We start from the raw sequence: 18,682 nt of genomic DNA, 5'->3' as shown, positions 1-18,682 counted from the left end.
CTGCAACAGTGAAACACAAAGAACATCACTGAGTTGTCACAGGCAGGAAGGCGCTTCAGGATTTGTGCAAGGGTGCATCACGCTAAGTTCTGTATAATTAAAGGTGATGGAAAGGGCCAATAGTGAGACAAGAGACTTACTGGAAATTGTACAAAAAAAATCAGACAATGGAAATAAAGATGACAAGGAGAATTGTGATGCAAGCTTGGAACAGTAGAACAGACTTGTAAGTAAAGGAGTAGAGCAGCCACATGGGCTGCAAAAAGACAGCAACAGCATCATTCTCACAAAAAAAAAAAAAAAAAAAAAAAAAGAAAAGAAACTAAGACTTTTGGAACGAGACAAAAACAACACACAGCTGGAAGCTTGGGGCAGGAACATATTTAGCGTGAGGCGAAATATAATTAACCTGGGGCAAGAAAGAATAGTAAAGCTGACTTCAGTGCAATACATCCTGAACAACAGGTATATTCAAGAAAGCTCTACCTCAGCAGCAGAGCTCCAGAATGTAATGACTGGAAAAGGTATGCAACATTAACCAGGTCTTTTGACAAAGAATGTCGTGGACACATTCCTAAACGTACCACAGAGGCAGGCACAACCCTGGTGGGGAACCTTACCATAACAACATATAAAAGTCTACTACCCTTACGTGATTTAAAAAAAAAAATGTCAGCTAGTGATCCTGGTAGACAGTGATCACTGGAACATAAGCTCAAAGGTAGGTACTAGGCTATTGGCCCTAGGGCCTATATAAGCCTAGCCAAACAATACCCGGGCTTTTGCCACCCAAGAAAATTATTTTCTTGTGCCCCTGTCAAGCAGAGCCACAGAAGTGATCCCTGGGGTGACTTTCCTATCTTCCATCCAATCATCAAGATTTTTCTTGAAGAGTGCTAATGAGAAGCTTTGTTTGATATAGATAGGTAGTTTGTTCCAGAGTATGGGAATTCTCTGGGGCAGAAATCAATCCCTCCAGCATGTTCTGTTTATTGCGGTGACAAGGATTAAGTCCCTAGAGCGTACAGCTTGGAGGAATTGAGATTTCTTTAAGTGGAGCATGTCCAACAGCTCTGGGTTTGACACAGCTTTGTATGTTAGGTAGAGATCGCCTCTGAGTAGGCTATATGCGACAGAGTAAAGCTGGAGTTTTTTGAGATGGTTTGGGTAGGGCATCTGTTTGAGGCCGGTAATCCTCTGTGAGGTACTTCTGTGGCCTTTCCAGTTGTTCTAGATGTCTTGTGAGGGGCGTTGTACTCTATAATGGGTCTAATGAGTGATGAGTAGAGGGGAACAATTACCTCTTTTTTCCTGGATGAGAAATCTTTTGTGATGAGGTGTGCCACATAGAAGGATTTCCTGATTACTGTGGCGATGTGATTATCAAAGGAGAGACTACTGTCCACCTGTATCCCAACGTCTCATCACACTTTCGGTGTTAAGTAGACTACCGCCTATGTGGTAGCTCATGGGTACAGAGTTTTTACCAAAAGGGATGACAATGCACTTTTTGGCACTGAGCTTGAGGCCATGGCTTTGACACCAGGCATCTGTTTCAGTGAAGCCATTTTGTAGGATGCTCCTAGTTTGCAGTCATCTGCGAACTTTGTTAGCCAAAGACCCTCTGTGTTAGCCTGTACTTCAGAGAAGTAGATACCAAACAAGAGAGGACCCAGGACTGAACCCTGCGGTACTCCACTTGTCACTGGTCTGAAACCCAGGACTGAACCCTGTGGTACTCCACTTGTCACTGGTCTGAAATTGGATTTAGAGTCTGCTACTTTCACAGTGTGGGTTCTGTCAGTGAGCCAGTTGGCAACTCATCTTGTGACATAGGGATTTATACCTAGTTTATAGGTTCATAGGTAGGTACTAGGCTATTGGCTCTGGGGCCTATACAAGCCTAGCCAAAAGGTAACCTGGCTTTTGCCACTCAAGAAAATTATTTTCCTGTGCCACTGTCAAGCAGAGCCACATAAGCAATCCCCGGGGTGAATTTCCTATCTCCCATCCAATCATCAAGATTTTTCTTGAACAGTGCTAATGAGGAGCTTTGTTTGATATAGATAGGTAGTCTGTTCCAGAGTATGGGAAGTCTCTGGGACAGGAATCTATCCCTCCAGCATGTTCTGTTTATTGTGGTGACAAGGTTTAGGTCCCTAGAGTGTGTAGCTCGTAGGAATTGGGATTTCTTTAAGTGAAGCATGTCTAAAAGCTCGGGTTTTGACACAGCTTTGTGTGTTATGCAGAGATTGCCTCTGAGTAGGTGATATGTGACGGAGTAAAGCTGCAGTTTTTGAGATGGTCTGTGTAGGGCATCTGTTTGAGGCTGGTAATCCTCTTTGTGAGGTATTTCTGTGGCCTTTCCAGTTGTTGTAGATGTCTTGTGAGGTCAGGGTTGCAAGATTTCCGACTGGCCAGGTAGGTACAAAGTGAAGACTAAAGAAAAAAAAAAAAAAAAAAAAGAAGTCTTCCATGCTAGGTCTTTAATGCAGAACATCAGAGTTCCGCATTAAACAAAAGTAGCTCTGTGTTTATTTTTTTTTTTCGATTGGCCCGGGCCAATCAAAAATAAATAAACATGGAGCTACTTCTGTTTAATGCGAAACATCGCAGTTCCGCATTAAACAGAAGTAGCTCTGTTTTGCGATTTTTTGATTGGCCCATATACCGGTATACGGGTCAATCAAAAATCACTAAACACGGAGCTACTTCTGTTTAATGCAGAACTGCAATGTTCCGCATTAAATACAAGAAGCTCCGTGTTTAGCGATTTTTGATTTGCCTGTATGCCGGTATACGGGCCAATAAAAAAAAAATAAAAAAACAAAGGGGTGGCTGCCCAGGATTTAAACCAGCAGTGCGGGACTCGGGATCAGGCTGCTGATCTCGGGACAGTCCCGCCCAAATAGGGACGTCTGGCAAGCCTGTGTGAGGTACACACCAAAAGGGGCATTGTACTCTATAATGGGTCTAATGAGTGATGAGTAGACGGGAACAATGACCTCTTTTTTCCTGGATGAGAAACCTTTTGTGATGAGGTGTGCCACGTAGAAGGATTTCCTGACTACTGTGGCGATGTGATTATCAAAGGAGAGACTACTGTCCACCTGTGTGCCAAGATCTCTTGTCACACTTTCGGTGTTAAGTAGACTACCGCTTATGTGGTAGTTCATGGGTAGAGTTTTTACCAAAAGTGATGACAATGCACTTTTTGGCATTGAGCTTGAGGCCATGACTTTGACACCAGGCATCTGTCTCAGTGAGGCCCTTTTGTAGGATGTCCACATCTTTTGGAGTTTTGATTATGGCTCCTAGTTTGCAATCATCTGCGAACTTCATCAGCCGAAGACCTTCTGCGTTAGCCTGTACTTCAGAGAAGTAGATACCAAGCAGGAGAGGACCCAGGACTGAACCCTGTGGTACTCCACTTGTCACTGGTCTGAAGTTGGATTTGGACTTTGCTACTTTCACAGTGTGGGTTCTGTCAGTGGGCCAGTTGGCAGCCCATCTTGTTTAGTGAGTTTATCTATAATTCCAGAGTGGGGGATGGTGTTGAAAGCTTTGGCGAGATCTAGATAGGCTGTGTGAACCACCTTACCCTCATCTACGGCTTTGATGACCGCATCAAAGAAGTATATCAGGTTTAGGAGACATGACCTGCCTTTTACAAACCCGAACTGGGTAGGGTCCAGAGTTTGGAGATTACCAATGTCATTGTTTATAAGTTCCATGATGATACCAGGCTTGTCAGGCTAATGGGGCGGTAGTCTGTGGTAGCTCCCCTTCGTGGAGTGGGATAACTGTTGCTGTGCGCCACTCAGTGGGCAGAAAAGCCTGAGGTGAGGCTATGATTGTACATGGTACTTAGCTGGGGTGCCAGTTTGTTCTGTAGTTCGTGTAGAACGCAGCTTGGGATGTTGTCAGGTCCCACGGATGCTGTGTTCTTGGCTTTGGAGAGAGTGTTTTTTCCTGTGCAGCTGTGATTACAAGAAAGTACAGTTGTGTACACTTACCATAAATGTAGATGTTCAAGTGCATTCACTGTTGCAGTCATTACATTTGGGTTATCTGCCTGCAGATAGCCCTCAGCCGGCCTGAATATCAAAGTCTTGGATTCCTACGTCGGATGCTGTCTCTTCTTCCATGACATCAGGTAGTCAGGGGTATAAAACATGCAGCCGATGCCATTACATCAGTTTTTCTTGCCCCAGATGTCAGGTGCCCCCATAATGGGAAGCAATTATATGTTAGGTTACACCTCCAACAAAAAACAAATACACCAGAAAGCTTAAATACACCAAACAAGAAGGAAGGTAGAGCCAAGAGAAGTCAGGGGGCTAGAGGGAGGGTAACCAGGACTGCAACAGTGAATAAACTCGAACATCTACATTTATGGTAAGTGTACACAAATGTGCTATGTTCTTCGTGTTTCACTGCTGCAGTCATTACATTTGGGTTGATTCCCAAAGCTAAGAAAGAGAGGAGGAAGTTAGAGAGCATTAGGATGAGCTATTAAGCCCTGCAAAACTGGAGTGGTGAAACCAGCTCTGGATTTAGAAAAAATAGGCATGTGGTAATGCTTGGTGAAGGTATGTACAGAGCTCCAGGTAGTAGCTTCTAGGATGTCCCTTGTAGGAACTCCTCTGAGAAAGGCTGTAGAGGAAGTTGCAGCCCTGGTGGAGTGTGATCTAATTCTCTGTGGGGTACGTTTTCCATGGTGCTTATAGCAGAAATGAATGCAATGGGCTATCCATTTAGAAATGGTTTGCTTTGAAATGGAATTTCCCTCTGCCCCTGCAGCAAAGCCAACTAGCAGCTGTTCAAATTTTCTGAGAGGTTTAGTCCTGTCTAAATAAAATCTAAGTTGTCTGTGCACGTCCAAAGAGTGCAGTATTCTCTCTCCTTTGCTTTGTGGATTCGGGAAAAAAGTGGGCAAATTAATGTACTGATTAAGGGCCACACTAGACACCACCTTGGGCATAAAGGAAGGATTGGTCCTGAGGGACACCCTGTCTGCATGGAAGATAATGAAGGGCTCCACTGCCATGAGGGCCTGTAACTCAGACACTCTTCTTGCCGAAGTGATGGCTAGAAGGAAGGCTGTTTCCAAGAAAGGAATTTCAACTCTGCAGTAGCAGCTGGTTCAAATGAAGGGAGAGTGAGCTTTTCCAATACAAAGTTAAGGTCCCAGGTTGGAGTGGGGGCTCACCTGGGGGGTCTTAATTTTTTAGCCCCTCTGAGGAACTGCTTTAACAGGGGGTGAGAGAAGAGGGGTGGTTCAGTATAATAATGTGCTGAAATGGCACAGGCATGAATTTTAATTGACGAGAAGGATAGGCCCCTGCGGAGCATTTCTGTTAAGTACTGAAGTTTATGAGGTAAGCTGGGCACCGTAGTGCCCATCCCCAGAGTCTGACTCCAGGAACAGTATATTTTCCACTTTTCAGCATAGGATTTTCTAGTACTAGGTCTCCTTCCTTCCAGAATGACATCTAGCACTTGTTTACTGAGAGATGCTATTGGAGAATTCAAGGAATAAGCCAGGCTGCAAGGTTCAGGGTTTGAAGCTGAGGGTGCAGGATCTGACCCACCTGATGGGACTGCAGGGTAGGTGTCTGAGGTAGGTGCCATGGATCCAGCAGTATCATACTGCACAAGAGGGGATACCAGTGCTGGCAAGGCCAGTCTGGCGCAAGGTTTGTCCTGTTTGATCTTTAGCAGAACCTTCGAGAGGAGAGGCAGAGTGCAGAACCTTCGAGAGGAGAGGCAGAGTGGGAAAGGCATAAACTGAGAGGCTTTCCCAGGTAAAGGACAGGGCATCCACTTTCCAAGCTTGACTGTGGGAAGTCCTTGTGCAGAATTTGTCCAATAGGTAGTTCTGAGGGGAGGCAAACAAGTCTATCTCTGGAGTCCCCCATTTGTTCAAGTAGTTGAATATTTTTGGTTGCAGTTTCCATTCGTGTGGGTCCATGAGATTTCTGCTAAGGTCATCTGCCAGTGAATTTAGTTTGCCTGGCAGGAACTGAGCTTGTAGGTGCACTTGGTAGCTCAAGGCTATATTCCACAGAGCCATGGCTAGTCTGCAGAGAGGGTACGAGTGGGTTACTCCCTGCTTGTTTATGTGTACCACATAACTGTGGTGTTGTCTGTCTTTACCAATAATTGTCCTGGAAGAATGAATTTTTTGAAGGCTGTCAGGGAAGTCTGTACAGCTAACATTTCTTTTTGGTTGATATGCAGGTGCATCTGATTCGGGTTCCATTTGCCCTGAATGCACCACCCTGACAAGTGAGCCCCCCATGCATAGTCTGATGCGTCTGTAGTCAGGGTTTGGGTGGCAGGGGGTAGATTGAAAGGGAGCCCCTTGTTGAGGTGGCAGGCCTCTGCTCACCAAAGGAACTCTGTCTTTATACAAGGAATGCTATGAATCATTGATTCCAGGTCCTGAGAATGTTGACACCACAGGCTTTTTTAGATACCATTGTAGTTTCCTCATATGCAGTCTTGCATATGGAATTAGTAGAATGCAAGAGGCCATGAACCCTAGGGCTTGCAGAATTTTCCTTGAAGATAGCAGAGTCTTTGTGGCCAGTAGTTTGAAGTAGGTTGTCAAATAAACTTGCTTCTCTGGCGTGAGGTAAGCCATCTGGGAAGTTGTGTTCAAGCTTGCTCCCAGGAATACAATCTGTTGGCAGGGTACTAGATGAGATTTATTTTCGTTTATGGTGTACCCCAGTGAGGTTAGAAGTTTCTTTACAAATGTCAGATGTTTTAATAGCATCTCCTGGCTTTCTGCCTGAATCAGACAATCATCCAGGTATGGGTATATCTGAATATTTCTCTGCCTGCAAAATGCAATGACTGGAGCTAGGCACTTTGCGAATACCGTGGGTGCAGTAGATAAGCCAAAGAGAAGTGCAGAGAACTGATAGTGCATGGAGCCTGCCCTGAAGTGTAGGTATTTTCTGCAAGATTCCCTTACTGGAATGTGCAGGTAAGCTTCTTTTAAGTCCAAGGCTGCCAACCAGGCATCCCTGCCTAGCATAGGAAGCAGCTGTTGAAGTGTTAGCATTTTGAATTTTAGGATTACCAAAAAGGTGTTTAGAATAGAGAGGTCCAGGATGGGACGCCAGGAGCTGTCTTTGCTGGGTACCAGGAAAATTCTGGAGTAAAAACCTTGTCCCCTTTCTTCTGCTGGGACAGGCCGAATAGCCCTGATACTTAGAAGGGAGAGAACCTGCTGTTGAGCCTGTGCCCACTGATTTGGGGGTAGGTCTGGTCAACCTTTTGGGGTTGGTAAGGTGTGGAAGTGGAATCTGTATCCCTGGAAGACAGCATTTAAAACCCATTTGTCCCGGGTAACGATTTCCCAGTTTTTTGCATGCAGGGTGATCTTTCCCCCTAAGGGAGCAGGCAGTTAAGCAGGGTTTGGAAGGGTTAAGGTCAAGTCATTGTGACATTTTTCCATGGGGGGGAGTCTTACTACTTCCAGCTTTGGAAGTGGGAGCCCCCCACTGCTTAGGCCTGTGTGTACCTTGAGACTGTAGCCTGGGTGGTTTGCTGTTCCTGGGTTTGGGCTGAGAAGGCCTGGAAGAGACTGGAAAGGACCAATTCATAAAAGGCCAATGCCTACTAAATCTGGGAGGCTGTACTTGCAGGAAATCTTTAACAGTTTGCATAGATTTAGCTTTTTCCTCCATCTTTTTAAGGACAACTTCTGCTTTGTTGCCAACCAGGTGGTCTTTGTTTAAGGGAGCATCCAGTAATTTAGCTTTAACATGATCTGGCAAGTTTTGCTTCTTAAGTCAAGCATGCCTTCTAACTACAGACCCAGTGACAGCAGCCCTGCAGGATGCTTCTAAAGAATCAAAACCACATTGCAAAGTATGTTTACCAACTTGTTCAGCAGAATACATTAAATCGTGTAATTCTTTATGTTCAGCACAGTCAGGAAACAACATCATTTTCTGTTTAAGAAGGCCCATAATATGTTAATGATACTTTAACATATGAAACTGGCAATTTAAGGCCCTAATGGCCAAAGCAGCAGAAGTGTATACCTTCTTAACCAATCTGTAAAAGGCCCTGGAATCTCTATCAGAGGGGTAGGGTTTTTAGCAGTAGTAGCATTAATGCCTTTTGGTCCTTGGGAAATGGTCTCTGGATCCGCAGTAGGATTTTTGAAGTGAAACTTGAGAGAGTCAGGTACTCTGTAATACCAGTCAGGTTTTCTGGGAGCTGGAGGTAGAGAGTCTGGGACCAGGCTAGATTCCAAGAAGGTATAATCTACAATGTCCAGAACAGGAGGGATAGCTAAAGGCCTGTGTTGAGGGAGGAGTAAGAAATCCCTAAGCCTCTTTTTGGAGTCAGAGTAATCTGGCTTTCCCAGCGAAAATGCTCCTTAAGAGAGTGCAAGGTTTCACCAAAAGAAAAATCTTCTGGAAAAGAAGCAGAGGGAATGGAATCCTCTGCATCAGAATCCTAACAGGTAGATAAGGGTAAATCCTGGTAATCAGAAGTAATAGAAATTTCAGAATCCTGATCAGAAGACTCAGAAGGAAAATCAGTTCTAGGTCTCAGAGGGGAAGGCTGACTTCCCCTAATTAATGTAATAAGGTCTTCAGCCATTCTTATTATTTGTTTTTTTTAGGCATATGGGCCTGACCATGCGGTTTGGACGTCGGTTTCCTAGGCGTGGGTCGAGTTTTCGGCCTTGTAGAAGATGGTGTCAGTTTGAAATGCAAGTTTGTAGGCCTGAATACACCCTCAGAAGCTGGTGCCTGCACAGCAGCTCTGGACCCATCCAAGGTAGAGACATCCGCAGGTTCCATAGTCGAAGAAGCATCTCGCGGCATACCGGAGTCCGAATGGGTCTCAGTAGAGGCCTGCGAATTTGAAGTAGCAGGTATCAGGGGCTGCGAAAGCGCCTGAGTACCGAAGAACTGGCGACTAGCTTAACAGAAGCATCGTCAGCAGTTTGGACCTATGCGGTCTGTCTTTATCTTTACGTTTTTTTGGAATATCGGTAGTGGGATGGCTTACCGAAACCATTTCTAGATAGTTAAACGGAGTTACAAAATAATTTGCTGCAAAAATAGCCAGACGACGAATAGTTCAGGGGTTGAATAAGGCACAAAACCGACAGCGAGGGAAGTTGTGGTCTGGGCCTAAGCAAGGAATGCAGTAGGAATGAAAATCTTTACGAGGTATTTGCTTTCCACAGGTAATACAATTGTTAACTTTTATTGACATCAGTTTAAGAGCAAGAAAATGGACCCCAAAGGGGTACTTATCTTTTTTGAAGACTTCGGTTCTGAAACTTGAAAACAAAAATTTCAGGAGTCGGCCGACCAGCACTTACGAACTGCTTCTGCTTCGGGCACCGCGTGGCAAGAAAGACTAATGTAATGGCATCGGCTGCATGTTTTATACCCCTGACGACCTGACGTCATGGAAGAAGAGACAGCATCTGACGCAGGAATCCAAGACTTTGATATTCAGGCCGGCGGACGGCTACCTGCAGGCAGATAACCCAAATGTAATGACTGCAACAGTGAAACACAAAATACATCTTCGCATTCTTCTGGTATAGAGATGGGCCCTTTAGGAGATGAGAGAGGGTAAAGTTAGCACTGAACCTATCTGCCAGGATGCTGGCAATATCAGTTGGTTCTGTATATTTAGTGCCATTGTACTATAACTCAGAGCAGATCTGAGTGTTGCCACTGAGATTCTTGACATAGCTATAGAATGCTTTGTGGTCGTCTTTAAAATCAGTGGCGATTTTGTTTTCATAACTAGCTTTGGAGGATTTTATGAGGGATCTCAGCTTCTTACTGAGACTGACCACGGCGTTCCTCCAATCATGAGATTTTACTCTTTTTTGCAACAGTTTCTTTCTTCTGTTGTAGAGTTTGTTTATGGCAGGGGACTACCAGATTATCTTCCTTTTTTTGGAGGATAGCATCTTGGTTCTATTAAGGATTGCACGATCCATGCACTCATGTAAGTGCTTATAAAGCGCATTTGTATAGGATTCGGCAGTTGTACCGCTACTGTCCGTCAGCATGGGTGTCGTGATGTTTGCCATTTCTGTCTTAAGAAGCGCGAAGTTGGTTTTGGAGAAATTTGTTATGGTGGTTTCCCTAATGGGGTGGGGGTGGGGGGTGGGATGTGGATGTCTAGGATTATTAGCTTGTGGTCAGATCTGACCAACAAGGAACTGACCTCTGGTGTAGAACACCAGTTGCCCATGTTGGTAATGACCACGTCTAGGATATTGCTGCCCCTGGTGGGGGTGTGGATAAGTTGATCCAAGGCGTTGGAATTGACGAATTCCAGAAAACGTTGAGCACAAGGGTTAGTACACAAGTAGTTTTCCCAGTTATTGGTGGGGTAGCTGAAATCGCCCATTATTAGGGTGTTAGGTTGCACCCTAATATTTTCCAGTGCATCAAGAAATGAGGAGTGGGAATCCTGGGGCATGGTGGGGGATCTGTAGCAAGCTACAATTTGGATTGCGGTCTTGCCCAGAGTTAGTTGCACTTGGATAATCTCGGATGCATTATGCTGAGCAACTAGCCTGGAGGTGTGGATATCCTTAATGAATATGGGCACACCTCCACCTTTAGTGTTTTGGTCCAGGTTAGATGGCCGAAAGGTGTGGTATGAATTATAGCCTGGTAAAGCAGGGGTGCTCTCTGGAGCCTTGAACCAGGTCTCTGTCACTGCACAGATGTCTATGTTCTCCATTTTAAGGAGTGCCTCGAGTGAGTGCATTTTGAGGTTTAGACTTCTAGCATCAAGTAGCATTACCCTTAGATTTTGCTTGCTTGTACCTGCTATGGTGGTGAATTTGTCATTTGAACCTTGCCTAAAAAAGGCACTATGGGGTGGCAAGAGCCTTAGCCAGTATCCGGAATCCCACGGGCGACAGGTGCAGGCCATCTCTGGCAAAGCATTGTGGTTTGTCGATCATGTCATCCCAGGCAGTCAGATACTGGATCCCCTTAGAATGACATCAGAAGCTTAGCCAATTGTTGAAGTCAATCATTTTGTTCTTGTACTGTGGTATCATTCTGGGTGATAGCAGGATGCTACTCAGGGTTAGGGTCATACCTGCCTGGGCTACAAGATCGGACAGCTCTTCCATGTCTCTTTTCATGTAGTCCAGGGAGGTACGTCTCAGGTCATTCGCACCAACATGGACAATGACAGTCATAGTTGTACTTGTGGAGTGACCTGAGTGCGTGCAATATGTGGTTTATCCTGGCACCTGACAGGCAACTGACAGTAATTTTCTCCTTGTTTAGCCTGGCGAGTGGAACATCAGTGTGCCTGACTATAGAGTCACCTATGACTAGAGTGTTGGGTACGTTGTTATGCCTTATGGGCTGTGGTTGAGTGGCACTGAGTTTGTGGGTTATGTGTCATTTGGGTTGTTTTGGGGGGGGGGGTGGAGGTTGCTTGAGTTTCTGCTTTGGAGGTCCCTTTTGCTTGGGCAGATTTTTATTGAGAGCCTCCGCAAATGTAGGTATGTGTTTTGTGTTTCGATGTGTGTGTTTTGGTGGTGCAGGTTTTGAGGGACTGTGATGAGTGTGGTGTGTGGTGCTCTCTCCACTTGACTGTTTAGTCCAGTCTTGGGTGAAGGGAGCTTTGCTTCCAGTTTGACTATATAACTGCATCTATCACAGGTTGTAGTGTTAGGTGGGAGGAGGAGAGGGTTGTCTGTGAACATGAGGCAATTGTTACATTACCCCAAGATGCCCAGATTCATCAAGTAGACAGGAGAAAACACCGGGAGCTGACCCTTAGACATGCCCGGATAGGTGCTTATTTATTAAGTACTAAAAACTGTTTTCCTCTAGACAAGTGAGGAAAGTTGAATGCTGTAGTAATTTGTAGCTTATTTAGTGCTTACAATGAGTTCTGAACAAGTGCTGAGCTCAAAGAAACAGATTTGAGTGCTGAAACTAGAAAACTGGCTAGTTCTAAGAAACAAAATTAAGCTAGACAGCTTCCCTCCAACACAGAAAGGCTTGGGGGCTCAGAAGCTTATAAACAGTCCTGGATACAGCAAATCTGTATCTGGACTAGACAACTTACAGGAAAAGGCAGGAAACAAGCTTAAAAAAAAATATTTTTTTTTTCCGCTAAATATCTCACAATATAGAGGATATATTTCCCCTTGTTTTCTGCACCTGAAAAGAATAAAAAGGCATGCATGGACTAGTTGTTCTGAGTGACAGATGAGGTACTGCTCACTGTCTGCTAAAAACAACGAAAACAGATGCTAAAGCCACCAGTGTTAGGAGAGATGACCGACATAAAATTGTAAGAGACGCTGAATATCTCACAATATAGAGGATATACTCTCCCTTGTTTTCTCCAACTGAAAAGAATAAAAAGGCATGCATGGACTAGTTGAGCTTAGTGACAGATGAGGTACTGCTCTTCAGGGGTTACCCTGGAGCTCTGAGACATGCCTGGCTGAGATGATGGTCATCGGAATGTCAACTTCATGTCTGCCATTCCAGCTTGCTCAAAAGACAACTGTGAAAGCAATGTAATTAAAAAAACATTTAGGTCTTGATGTGAAAAATGCTTCTTCAAAGGAGACCAGAAAGGAAGGAAGGAAAGATTCCCTTCAGAAACTACTTCACAAGTGGACATTTTGGCACAAAAAGTACAGTTTTGTACCTACCATAAATGTAGATGTTCGAGGATCCACATTGCTGCAGTCCTAACTATTGGGTAGTCCGCTGTCCAGTCGGCCCGAATACCAAAGTATATGGCTGACGTCGGTCAGGGCGCATTAGACTGACGTCAGTACGTCAGGGTACTAATGCGCATGACCGACGCCATATCCTCAGTCTTTTCTTGCCCCAGATGTCAGAAGACCCTGAAAAGATAAGGCCAAAACCAAAAACTTCCAACATATCTGCACCAAAATATATATATATATACAAAATATACAAAATTAGCAGAATATAACCTCACCTACACAACCACCCCTAAACACAGAGGGGAAGGAGGGAGGGTAAATTGGACTGCAGCAATGTGGATCCTCGAACATCTACATTTATGGTAGGTACAAAACTGTACTATGTTCTTCATTCCACATTGCTGCAGTCCTAACTATTGGGTAGAATCCCAAAGCAGAGGTAAGGGAGGCTGGCAAATCATAAGGAAGCAGGAGCTGATAACATGCCTTGCAAAATAGCTGTGGCAAAACCAGCCCTAGACTTAGAGTAGAGAGGAAGGTGGTAATGCTTAGAGAAAGTATGCACTGAACTCCAAGTAGCTGCCTCCAAAATATCCTTAGTTGCCACCCCTTAAAAAGCTGTTGAAGTGGCAGTAGCCCTAGTGGAATGAGGCCTAATCCCAGCTGGAATCTCCTTGCCATGATGGGAATAACAAAATGCAATGCAAAACCCAATCCACCTAGAAATAGTTTGTTTTGACACAGGCTTGCCCTGAGAACTCAAAGCAAAAGAAACAAACAACTGCTGAGACTGCCTAAAATCCTTAGTCCTGCTCAAATAATAACGCAATTGCCTGTGTACATCTAAAGTGTGCAAAATCTTTTCCCCTTTATTTTGGGGATCTGCATAAAAGTAGGCAAATGAATAGTTTGGTTTAAAGCCACACTAGAAACCACTTTAGGCATAAAGGAAGGATTAGTACGTAATGATACCCTATCCTTATGAAAAATCAAAAAGGCTCAACCGCCATAAGGGCCTGTAACTCAGAAACCCGTCTTGCAGAAGTAATGGCCAACAAAAAGCAGTCTTCCATGACAAGTATTTCAGTTCAGCAGTAGCTGCAGGCTCAAAAGGTTGTAGAGTAAGTTTCTCCAACACAAAATTGAGATCCCAAGCAGGAGTAGGAGCTCATTGGGGTCTTATATTCTTTGCCCCTCTAAGAAATTGCTTGAACAAAGGATGTGAAAACAATGGTGGGTCACAATCATAGTGAGCTGAAATTGCTGCAGCATGAATCTTAATGGAAGAGAAAGACAAACCTTTGTCCAATAACTCAGTAAGATATTGAAGAGCCACACTCAAATTAGGCTCTGAAATCTCCAAATTCTTTGCTGCAGTCCAAAATAAAAATCTCTTCCATTTTTCTGCGTACACTTTCCTTGTACTAGGTCTTCTGGCTTCCATAATCACATTTAAAACTTGTTGAGGAAGTTGAGACCTGCTGTCTTTCAAAACAGAATATGCCAAGCTGTTAGATGAAGAGAGTGAAGCTTGACATTGAGCAGACGACCGTCCTTCTGAGACAACAGATGTGGAATCAAGGGTAAAGGCCATGGAGGCTTCTTTACCAGACTCCTCAGTAATGGGTACCAGTGCTGCGAGGCCAATCTGGAGCTATTAAAATCATCCTTGGCTTGTCTTGTCTGACCTTTAGAAGCACCTTTGGAAGAAGAGGCAGAGGTGGAAAGCATACACATGAAGATTTTTCCAACTGAAAGAAAGAGCATCCACTTTCCAAGCTGTGTGATGAAACCTCTTTGTGCAAAACTTTGGCAGCTGGTGGTTTAGTGGAGAAGCGAACAGATCTATGTCTGGAGTTCCCCAGGACACTGTCAACTTTTGAAATACATGAAGATCCAGTTTCCACTCGTGGGGATCCATGATTTGTCTGCTTAACACATCTGCTAAGGAGTTCTGTGCTCCCGGCAGAAACCTTGCCTGAAGAGTTAGTTGCAAGCTTAGCGCAGTCTCCCATAAAATCATTGCTTGCCTGCACAATGGGTAAGAATGTGTTCCCCTTGTTTGTTGATGTACCACATGACAGTTGTGTTGTCTGTTAGAATCAACACCTGCCCTGGAAGAAGTAACTCCTTGAAAGCCATTAATGCAAACTGGACTGCTAACATCTCCTTCATGTTGATATGTAGATGCTGTAGTCTGGCAGGCCACTTGTCTTGTATCCACTTTCCATTTAGATGAGCTCCCCAAGCAATGTCTGAGGCATCTGTCGTTAGAATTTGACTCGCCTCTGGCCGGGTCACAGAGAGTCCCTTGTTTAGGTGACATTCCTGAGCCCACCACAAAAATTCCTTTTGAATGCAAGGTATTATTTGAATGACAGTGTCCAAATCCTGGCAGTGCTGTGTCCATACATTTTGAGATACCATTGAAGCTTCCTCATATGCAGTTTGGCATTGGGAAGCACCAGAATACAAGATGCCATGAACCCTAAGGCTTGAAGGACTGTCCTTGCAGTCAGCCCGGACTGAAGAGATAGTTGATGGAAGTAACTGGAGAGATTCTTTTGTTTGTCCGGGGTTAGAACGGCCATCTGGGCTGCTGTATTCAGTCTCACACCCAGAAAGCACATGTCTTGAGAGGGTACTAGACTGGACTTTATTTCGTTCACAGAATACCCTAGGCATCTTAGCACTGCTATGACATATTCCAAATGCTGTAGAAGGTCTTCCTTTTCTTGAGCCAGAATCAGGCAATCGTCCAAGTAAGGATAGATTTGAATTCCTTTTAGCCTGAAGTAAGCTATCACTGGAGCCAGAACCTTTGTGAATACTCTGGGCGCAGTAGATAAGCCAAAGGGCAATGCAGAGAACTGATAATGAGAATTTCCAGCTCGGAAACGCAGATACTTTCTGCAACTTAGTCTTATAGGCACATGAAGGTAAGCTTCCTTGAGATCTAAAGTTACCATCCAGTGATCCTTGCCCAGCAGAGGTAAAAGCTGTTGTAACGTCAACATTTTGAACTTGGGAATGTCCAGATAAGTGTTGAGGATAGATAAATCCAAAATTGGTCTCCACGTGTTCCCCTTCTTCGGTACTAGGAACAGGCGAGAATAAAATCCTAGGCCCCTTTCTGGCACAGGAACCGGCTGAATGGCCCCTATTTGGAGTAACTGAGAAATTTGCTTGTGAGCCTCTTGTCTTTGTAGAGGAGGAATGTCTGGCATGCCTTTGAAAGGAGGCAAGGTATGGAAATAAAACCTGTAACCGTGGTGAATGATATCCAGAACCCATTTGTCTTGGGTAATTAAATCCCAATTTTCTTTGAAAAGAGACAGTCTTCCTCCTAGAGGTGCCGCCAGGCGAGAAGGTACTGGCAGCTGAAAAGGCAGGTCATTGGGTCTGCTTACGAAAGGACTGACCCCTGCCCTCACCAGAAGTCTGAGCAGGTGAACTCCTGCCCTAGGCCTAAAAGCACCTTGAGCTCTGCCCCTACCACGTCTAGACCTACCCCTAGACTGGGAATCATAAGCAGGATAAGTCCATCCCTTAGCAGGCCAATTTCTACTAAACTTGGAGGCTGCACCTGCAAAAATCCTTAACAGTTTGCATAGACTTAGCCTTGTCCTCCATCTTCTTTAAAACTGCTTCCACAGGCGAACCAAACAACACATCAGACTGTAAAGGAGCATCCAAAATCCTTGTCTTAACATGCTCAGCTAAGTTCTGATCTCTCAACCAGGCGTGCCTACGAAGAACAGAACCAGTGGCAGCCACCCTGGAGGAGGCCTGCACAGCATCAAAACCACATTGCAAGGAATGTTTACCCACTTGTTCAGACACATGAACTAAATCCTGCAACTCTTTACACTCAATACCTTCCGCCAAAGCATCCACCTTAGATTTCAACTGTGAAAGAAGATAATTCTGAAATTTTAACATGTGAAACTGACAATTCAACGCCCTCATGGCTAAAGTGGAAGAAGTATACACTTTCTTTCCCCATCTATCCAAAGCCCTTGCCTCTTTATCAGGAGGGACAGGATTTTTAACAACTGAGGCCTTCACACCTTTAGGCCCCTGAGAGACAGTTTCCGGGTCTGCCCTAGGACTCTTAAAAAGATACTTATGAGCTTCAGGCACCCTATAATACCTATCCGGTTTAACTGGGGCAGGAGGCAAAGAATCCGGATTCAGGGAAGCCTCTGCAAAAACATCTTCCACCACATTCAACACAGGAGGTATAGCTAAAGGCCTGTGCTGGGGTAAAAACAAGAATTCCCTAAGCCTTTTCCTGGAATCAGAGAAATCTTGACCTTCCCATTTAAAATGCTCCCTCATGGAATACAGAGTCTCTGAAAATGAAAAATCCTCAGGAGGGGAAGCTGAAGGAGTAGAATCATCCACATCAGAATCAGAATAAGGAGGAAACTCCTGCAAGTCTTCAGCCGAAGACTCAGAAGCCTCCGAGCAGTGCTCAAAACTCTCAAACTCAGATTCCACCCTAGGCCTCTTATCAGGAGGGGGCATAGAACCCCTTATCATAGTAATCAAATCCTCTGCCATTTTAAGCATATGCTTCTTAGGCAAAGCCCCTGAAGTACTAGGAGAAACCCCCACTGAAGCAAAACTCGGCCTGCCCCTCAAAGAAGCCTTGGAAACAGAAGGGGAGGCTCTGACCACCTTAGGAAGAGAGGGAAGAACAGCCACCTGAGAAGCCCCCTCAGCCTGGCCTACTTCCTGAGAGGAAACATCCTGTAACAGTAAAGTCTCTCCCTGAGACTCCAAAGAAACACCTGGCAAAACCTCCGGCTCCACTGAGCCCTCTAAAGAACCGACGTCTGGGACTGTCGGTTCCTCCACTCTAGGCTTTGCTGTTTTGTCCTTGCGTTTTTAGCCGAAGCCGGGCCGGAGCATCCGGCGGCATTTTATAATTACAACGCTTCCCAAACACTAACCTGGCACAGTCTAACCTTCTCTTAATAGTGCGTTTGTTAAATCTAGCACAAGAGCGGCATCCAACAACGTCGTGCTCAGGCCCTAAACAAGGTATACACAAAGTATGGTAATCCCTATGAGGTATCTGTTTCCCACAAGAAATACAGTTATTCACTTTTTCTGACATCCGGTTAAATACTGAGGCAAGAAAAAACCAAAATATTCCCCAACGGGGTACTTAGCCAACTTTGATTCGGTCTGAAACTCTGGCTTCAGAAACTTTCAGAACGCCAACCTGCACTCGCAAAATTGCTTCTGCATCGGACCATGTGGCAAAAAAGACTGAGGATATGACGTCGGTCATGCGCATTAGTACCCTGACGTACTGACGTCAGTCTAATGCGCCCTGACCGACGTCAGCCATATACTTTGGTATTCGGGCCGACTGGACAGCGGACTACCCAATAGTTAGGACTGCAGCAATGTGGAATGAAGAACATCCGCACTCCGCTAAATGATGATACCACAAAGTGGTTAGATCATGTACTTTAACAGTGGAATAATGGAGGCCTTGACCACAAAAGATGCCCACGTTAGGCCATACAAAGTTGGAGAGTTACAGAATGATGACGAGGGGGAGAAAGAGGACATGTGTTGGTACAGATGCAGAATCCTTGTCACTTGGATGAAGACAGCAGAAAGCTTCCTGGCCACTCTAACACCCCAAGATTTCACTGCAAAAATCAACTGGCTAAAAAACAAGTATCATAGAAGACAAATTTTCAGGCAGCCACAACACCAGAGTGCCTGGGTCTCAGATGTAACAGAGTGTCCGGAAGAATGGGGAATAAAGGCAAAGCATGTCTTCACACTGTAGGCTGTAACCCACCAAGCCACAGAAAGTGACATCACAGGTAGGATGATGACTCATCAGCCAGCTACAGTGAACAACGCAATGCAGGAACTGAATACGGAGGTGAGCTTATATAGTCTGTGAATAAATGTCTGCTCTACTGA

The 18,682-nt window shown here is 44.8% G+C and overlaps 1 protein-coding gene across 1 annotated transcript in view; it reads right to left on the bottom strand.

Moving 5' to 3' along the window:
* Positions 1-18,682, bottom strand: part of PIP4K2B (phosphatidylinositol-5-phosphate 4-kinase type 2 beta) — a 571,177-nt gene that overhangs the window by 205,557 nt on the left and 346,938 nt on the right. The window lies entirely within an intron of this gene.

This window comes from Protopterus annectens, chromosome 13.part0, assembly GCF_019279795.1.
Source record: "Protopterus annectens isolate FY-2018-M chromosome 13.part0, PAN1.0, whole genome shotgun sequence".
Classification (NCBI taxonomy): domain Eukaryota; kingdom Metazoa; phylum Chordata; order Ceratodontiformes; family Protopteridae; genus Protopterus; species Protopterus annectens.
Note: the sequence above shows the minus strand (reverse complement) of the source record. Positions and strands in the feature narration are given on the sequence as shown.